The sequence below is a fragment of the Vanessa tameamea genome, chromosome 7 (assembly GCF_037043105.1).
Source record: "Vanessa tameamea isolate UH-Manoa-2023 chromosome 7, ilVanTame1 primary haplotype, whole genome shotgun sequence".
Classification (NCBI taxonomy): Eukaryota; Metazoa; Arthropoda; class Insecta; order Lepidoptera; family Nymphalidae; genus Vanessa; species Vanessa tameamea.
The window spans coordinates 5159910-5168129 of record NC_087315.1 but is presented as its reverse complement, the minus strand read 5'-3'; the positions used below and the strand labels follow the sequence as shown (position 1 = coordinate 5168129).

Here is an 8220-nt window from a genome sequence, read left to right as displayed (position 1 = left end):
TTTATTAATATATATCGCATGTGCAAAGCCAGGACAGGTCGCTAGTCGTAAATATGAACCGTTCAGTTCTAATTTTCTTATTTTTATTTAATTCTCCAACATTAATTTTCATCTCCTATTTAACCTATTTAGAAGGTGAATTATCAATATTAATACTTTGTTTGTTCTCTCATATATCGTAAAGGAATCTCCAGTGCGAAATGGTATGCTGGAAGGACCACCAGCTAAGTTAATAAAAACATCGCCTGTTTAGTTAATAAGTATAATACATAAATATAGTCAGTAAAGCCCGCCCCTCCCTACTATATCCTAAAAAAATTTCAAATCTCTTACAAAACCCGTGTCGTATTTTATAATAAACTCGTAAGTATTTTAATCCGTATTAATCAAAAATCAAAAATTAGTGAAACTTCCGCAAAAATACATATAATGTAATACATAATATACATTCCACATATATTTAGAATGACGTCAACTTACATGACACACATAATATGTTAAAAGTTGACATAAGACTATAGACTTTTTCATCGCATGTCTACGCTTACCATTGAGATATTGAAAATTGAATTGAAAGCCAAGTCCAATAAATATATTTCAAACCTTAGAAGTCATATAGGCCTGTTATAAGGCTGTAGTTACTAGAATAAGGTAAGTATATATATGCATAGCATAAGTATATCACGCGACGGATCGATCTCGAACATTATTTCCAGTTTATACAAATTTATTTATTTATTGAAAGTTAAAATGTAACTCCCGTACACAATTACGAGTACAATTAAGTTTTCTTTGTTGTTTAAAATAAATCATATTTCCAGAAAGTTTTAAATAAAAACTAGCTTACAAGCGAGGACGTGGATTAAACTCGCCTGCCGTTTGCCATTATCGTGGTTCACGCGATGTCTTAACGCCCTGACCTCCAGCCACTCTTGTTATTGACTTTCTTATGCCTTACTCGATACGGATTAAATAGGACGAAGCGACAAATAACGAATCCTAAAAATAATAATAATTTAAAACAGACCGTATACTTGTTACTGACATATTAGCTGACCTTATTAACGATGTACTATAAAAATCCGATCGCTAAAAATCTCATTTACATTATAGCTTTAGAAAACAAAGAATGTTAAAATTTGTTGATTGAATTCCTATTTAAGCTGAAGTTTTTTTAAAAGTATGTACGTTTTTACAAATAAATAATAAACAGTAGTCGTAAACTGACTTTATTTGTTATTAATGCCGAACAATAAATATTTATGTGGCTGAAAATAAAACAAACGACAGTGTAGTGATGTGTCGCAGAGGTGGAAAGTGCGCATGCCCGCCACTGCGCCACTAGGCGGCGCGCTGCCCCCTGGCGGACTCGCGTCGCAGTGAATTGCGTAACAAAAGCACACTCGCCTTCAGACGCTACGCTGAAAACTTCAGCTCCGTGCGCGCCGACGGTATGGGGAAGCGTAAATCGCCATAAAACTTTCCCGCGGTGCGCGCTCAATTAAAATAGCGTTTTTTTATTTATTTATCAACTGTCAAAACCCATTTGAACGCCAACATTATTTATAGCTTGTAATTATTAACTTTCTGTAGTTTTGTTCGAAAGTTGACTGTGTCGAAAAGTGAGTCGATGCGGATTTCGCCGGTTACGTATGAAATAGTGCGAACGTTCTAAGTGTGTGTGTTCATTTGTTTTGTTTTACTTTGCTTGGTAGCAAGTGGTGGCGGTGCCCGGTGGGACCGCGCTGGTGGTACGAAGGAATCGATACTGCGGTGGGAGCGGCAAGGTAAACTTTTACCGTCCTTTATTATTTAGCCGTATTTCTTTTGCAAATATAGCAAAAGGAAAACAATTAATTCAGTTCATTCATTCGTCTTAATAATGTTTTCAATACAATGGATTCAGACGAAGGTTTTTAATTTTTGACGCATATTTTACTAAATCCAATTCAAATAAATCAACGATCAAATTTTAATTCATACGAATTATTTGTATTTATACGAATATTCCAATTAAAAACAGTAAAGTCTAAAAGACAATTATTGTCTGACTTAACCGCTCACGTAACTCAAGCAAGAAATTCTATTTCATATACATATCAAACTATATTCATAACAGATTATAAATTTATTTTTAATAATAGATGAATAAGAATGCGTATGTTTTTTAAATTGTAATAACAATATATAATTAAACGAGTATTAAACCGTAGTGACTGAAAGTATCTCATAAACATAATAATAAAGAATCTATTTATGTATATTTTTAATTAAATTTATTATTAAAACCTTGCTTTTGTTAACACGTAAGATACTAGGACGCTTTCTTAGATGGTATTCTTCACAAACTACAGTCTAGTTATAAGTAATACTTACTTGTTAAAATCAATATGCTTGTATAACGAGAATTATAACATATAGATATATGTAAACATGTTCCATGCAAAATGCTTACAATAAATGACATGTTTTATGATACACATCCTATTTATGGACATTTTTTTTTTGCAATTATAAATATTGGGTTTCGGCCAAAGTGTGACGTAAAGTAGGTATTCTCAAAGAAGTGGGTCATAGAGATGTCCGAATTCGTATGTACGAAATGTTTTATGAAAGATTTAATTGTTAGCTTTTATAGGTTAATTCAGCTACGATTATAATATAAATATTTGAGAGTGTATTGAAGTCAAATCGTTTTATGAATTTCAAATACTAGTGACGTGTAAAATACGAGTATTAAAGCCTCATCATTTTAAAACATAATTATATTTTAAGTCTTAAAAAAAATTTTTTTTTTTTTTTGGTATTATGTTAAACTTATTATTGGTATACGGTTTACTTAATATGCAATTGAAAAAGTAAAACATAATTAAATATGTATTTATTATATGTAAAATATATGTACTAAAGATAAACATTAATTTTAGCTTTTTTAGTAATAACTCAACATCAGAAAACATTACGATATTCTACCTGCGTTTTATTATTCCTTAACCTTATTTAAGATATCTACACGTTAAGTAATTGTTGCCACTATAAATATAAATATGTAGGTATATTTTCTTAATCGATTGTAGCCGTACACGGCAATGGTCTACATGAAACGCTATTTTCAGAATTAAAGAAACCTTTTCTAAGAATTCTAACAGACCTGGAAGAGGCATCAACATTCTACCGAGCTGTATATAATAGATAGGCACGATCTAAATCGCTCTGTTGTTCATTAATAATTAATTCGACCAACATCTACGTACCGATCGTTAACTTTGGGTTAAGGTCTTTGGACTAATTGACTGTAATAGTCAATTTTCATATTCAACAATCATCATAGTGTTCATCGTCATAATTTAGGTTTAAGTATATACTTATATAGCTAACAGTCTTCTGTCCTATAACACAACTTAAAGAATTATTATCTATACTAACATTATTAATGCGAAATTAACACACTCTGTTACTTTGTGTGTTGTTCTTACTTAAACCACTGAACCGATTTAGATGAAATTTGGTATGGAGATACTTTAAATCCCGAGGAAGGAGGTAGGCTTCTTTGTTTATTTAGTAAAATAGTGGTTTACAGTTACCGCGCGGGTAAAGCCGCAGGTTCAGCTAGTAGGTTTATATTATGTAATGCTTTGTTAAAGAACTATAAAAATATCTTAAGAAAATTAAATGTACTGCTGGCGGTTAACTCGGTAGTTACTATTTTTTTATTTATTTATCAAAACTCAAAACTTTTTATCCTCCAGATAGTCAAATAAATTATTCACTATTTGAATATCTAGTAATTTTTTTTTTAATATTAAGAGCTTAATATATTTGCGTATAAGATCTTGCTGTGTGTGTAAGTACTGTCACCATTTATTCTTTGTGTTTAACACGCGTGGGGCTTGATTATGTTACGCAATATCGCATTGCACTCTTTAACGCAAACACAAATGTAACAAATATATAACAATAGTACATTCCATAAATCAATTTTGCTTTGCGAACAGAATATTATCCAATTTGTTTCGCGAACCCAGAAGCTAAAAGAATAAATGCACAATATATACACTAAATATACTATAATGTAATCGTTATGATCAATTAATTCAAATCATTTTTGCAATTATTGTATTTTTTTTTTAATTGTAGTATTTATTATTGAAGAAGTAATAATCGTATTCCTTTTTCCCTTAGTATCTACTTTTATGTATATAATAGTCAGTAGAGCATTATATAAAAAATGTCGTTATTTATATCTTTTATATGTTGGACATTTTCTGAGATAGAAATATCTTACCTTTTATATCAAGAAAGAGAGACTGTTAATCATTTAAAAACTTTTCTAAATCTATAATATTTTATGTCACGATTCACAATATTTTATGATATGATATCTTGAGTGTCTCTAGTATCAACCGCTAGTAAAATAAAATAATATTTGAATCCCTTTCAATCTCTTCAAAGTCAGCTGTTAATTGTCGTGCATGCATGTACCCTACTGTTATAAATTGTCCGTATCTAGTTATTCGAAAATAATGTAAGGAAAATATACATTATCTTCGACGGGTATGATGTTTCATTGAATTAAGTATAATTAGCAATTACAGTCTCATGAAACATAACATTTTAGCTCATTTTAGTTTCTAGCGTGGGTGGCGCATTCGGTGTAAAGATAAGTTAACATTTCTTAGAGGAGTAAGGTATATGGAGTTCACTTACCATAATGTATTTCATTTGCACATTTGTCTATTGTCAAATCAAATAAGTACATTTAGTTTTATATTTATGTTAAATTTAAGCACATCGAAAAAACCACGCACGTTTGTTCTCCATACGATTCATCCAGCGTTCACTCCATTATATTTTTATTTATACATAAATATATAAAACAGCAAAGAACTTAGTCGAAATATTATCTTATAAGACATAAATAATACATTGCATGTGATTCGCTTAAAAAATTATGATTCCTTTGTACGTAAGAATTGCAGATTTCTAAATTATCTACAAACATTTTTTATTACACTAGTATATAATATAAATAAAAAAAAACATTACCAATGTTACAAATCAATATATCCTCCTAAATAAAAATTGTTGTTTACAATTTACAATTATGAGTAGTAAAAATTAAGATGTTGAAAGTTGTCTTAATTTAAAAATAAAGTGATGACGTAGATTGCGTTACGAGATGTGTTAACACAGTACGAACGGACATATTTCTTGATTAGATTAGCTGATTGAATTAAGGTCATATTGTCTCATTATTAACAAAACATCATGAAGTAAAGTCTTAACAAAAGATTTAAAGTTTTTTTTTATAATTAATTTCATATCCAAATAAGTCTTATCGAAAGAAATCTCATATTGTTATAGTAACGAACGATCTACGTTAACTAAATAATTTTTAACGTGTTTACGGAACAGTAAAAATACCTAATTATGTACATACTAAATTAGTAAAATGCTTAAACACCTATAAATTTGATTTATCATTTATTCATTGTATTGTTTATGTTCAATGCAAATATAATTCAGTTTAAATAAGTAGATAGTAAACCACGGAACGACTTGCGCCTTATATAAACGTTTATAAACAACACTTTTATGACTTTACACTATTTTCGGATGTTCGTAGTTTTATTCCTGAATGTTCTCTTATTGCATTCCTTAAATATATAATCGATGAGCTATAAAAATGACAGCTACTTTACAAATAAAGACAAATCTGCAATTACATGACAATATAAATTAATACAAGTAAACGAACCGCCACTTGTACAATAATTGTGCGTGGGAAAAGACTCAACACAGAATAAATCAATTTAATATAATATTATTCGAAACTATTATTATTCGATAATAACATGAAATAAAACATATCTAAAAAAAAAAGTTCGTATAACGGAAAGTTTATAATATAATAATCACATGTAATATATGATTTAAAAAAAATACTTAAATCTACTAATTACAACGGTGTTATTTATACACGAGAAATGTCAATATTTTGTTTAAAAATTGTAACATAAAAATAGATTCATATCTCATATCATACTCACTTGAACTTATTATTAAAGTACAAATAAACAAAATATTGATGTTCTTCATAATAATACACATTTTGCCAAAAAAATAAGGAGGTGGTAGCGGCAGATTTTGTTCGCGAGTAAAGTTTAATGACCCTAAAAACGAAGACGTATTGTAGCGACATGACAGCATGTTTAGAAGTGAAAACTTCTCGAATTACATTTTTTTTTTACGTACAATATAAATTTATTTTATTTATCAATTCCACATAAAAAAACGATGTATTGTGTTGTTTGCCATAATTATTATGATTAAATAATTAACGAAATGTTTACTGATAAAAAATTTGGTTACACGAATATTAAATTCTTCGATGTCTTGTAGTCTAATCAATATATTTTTATCTCGTGTATGTTCAGTGTAAATTAATTTAAAAGAGTCTTTCTATTGTCCTATTGAGTATTTATATATTGAAAGAATCACTAGAGTTTGGCAAAGCTTTGCAAATTTATGGCGTCTGTAAAATATAATGTTGTAAGCAGTCGTGAATAAAATACAAAAGTAAATTAGCTAAGTTAAGAATATAAGAATATATGTAATATTCTTAACTTATCTATGACAAATAATTTCACAAATATTAGAGTATAAGAATATTTAAAAAAAAAAGACCGTTTGCGATAATGTTTTTAAATAGGAATTATATTCCCCTCATACATTGTACATAATACAGTGTACTTTTTTTGTTGCTGTTCTTATTCCAGGAAACATTGTGTGACAAATGCTTCGCATGCGATTTGACCTCATATCAATATGACATAAAAAAGTTATATTTTTAATATACGATACTTTATGTATCACTGTCTAATATTAGACGATTATTAGTGTAAACAATGTTTTGATGAGAATACTTGTCTTGGACACTCGTATCGGCAGCGAATGTCAAACGTTATAATTAGAACGGAGACGTACGGCACTCGCCCTTGAATTGTACTGAATGCAAGAAATGAAAAGTACATTCGCAATTAAAGAAGCATTTACAATTTTGATCTAAGATTTTATACTTATCAACAGTTAGCATTCACATACTAATACAACTACACGGGCTTTAATGTGTGAAACATAAATGCGACTGTCGTATGCGCGTATTTATGTTCCACAAGTACAAAATTACAGATGACTTGTTCTGTTTCACCGTTTACTTCATTATATGAAATGTTTAAAAGAACAATAGCACCAGTAACGTGTGTGTAACGATTGAAATGACTTTTATTTTTATTTGAAATTGTATACATCGACAAACGTCAAGAGCTTTTTAATTGAATGGGTTGATTGCTATTCTCTGCATCAAAAACTGATTTCATTTTGATAGAATAAATATTTGGTGGAGGTTCAATTTAACATCTCTGTTCCTTGCGAATTCATACGCATAGATAAGATATAGATACGCTAAGACGTTTGTACATAAGTCCCAACAGATTTTTCATATCGCTACTAGTACTTAAAACCACCGAAGAAAACATATGACGTGGTACAACCGGTTGGAACGATGTTGCTTTCGCCATATATTATGTATTAAATAAATTATCAACTTTAATAACGAAATGACAAGAATTCATAAAATTGCTGTTAAAAATGGATTAAAACAATGACAAGAAATAAATTTAAATAATAGACGAGAGAAAGAGAAAGAGAGGAGAAGGTAACCTGGAAAGATATAACGCTTTTTCCTTACGAAACGATTCACTCTACTGTAAACCACATAAAAGATCTTCGTTCCAAAACTCACAAAATTTTCTATTTTGGAAAACCCTTTAAGCTAAAGACATAATAAGCACCTGTTGTTGTTTGTAATTTACATATTCATTTAGGTCATCTATGGAAACTATTATTACTATTTGCCTACTCTAACTTACAAGGTGGTACGTCTGAAATATTAATCCCCGTCCAATATCCTATCGCAATCTCTCGCTACATCACGTAGAAACCATTACTCCCTTGCGAGATTTGTAATCTTCCAAAACGACTTGAACTTTCGCATTACTTTTTATCTACGCGAATGTTACACGTGTAGTCAAATAAGAGGCATTCATAAAAAAATGTTAACACAATCGATAACATTACATAACCATAAAAAAATACTGCTTTTTATGAATGTTTACAGATATTTTTTGAGGCACACGATGTGATTCCTGACCAATTTTG

At 29.5% G+C, this 8220-nt stretch overlaps 1 protein-coding gene across 34 annotated transcripts in view; it reads left to right on the top strand.

The window, feature by feature from the left end:
* The first annotated feature begins 1185 nt into the window (after window positions 1–1185).
* Phcl-1 (pH-sensitive chloride channel 1) overlaps window positions 1186–8220 on the top strand; it is a 60174-nt gene continuing 53139 nt past the window's right edge. For 6 of the 34 annotated variants that reach the window (XM_064215371.1, XM_064215369.1, XM_064215354.1 and 3 more), the window contains exon 1: window positions 1189–1787. The gene's annotated coding sequence lies outside the window, so the exon portion shown is untranslated. Of the gene's footprint in view, window positions 1788–8220 lie in introns of all 34 variants that reach the window. The other 28 variants (XR_010309180.1, XR_010309179.1, XM_064215364.1 and 25 more) reach the window with 11 other exon arrangements.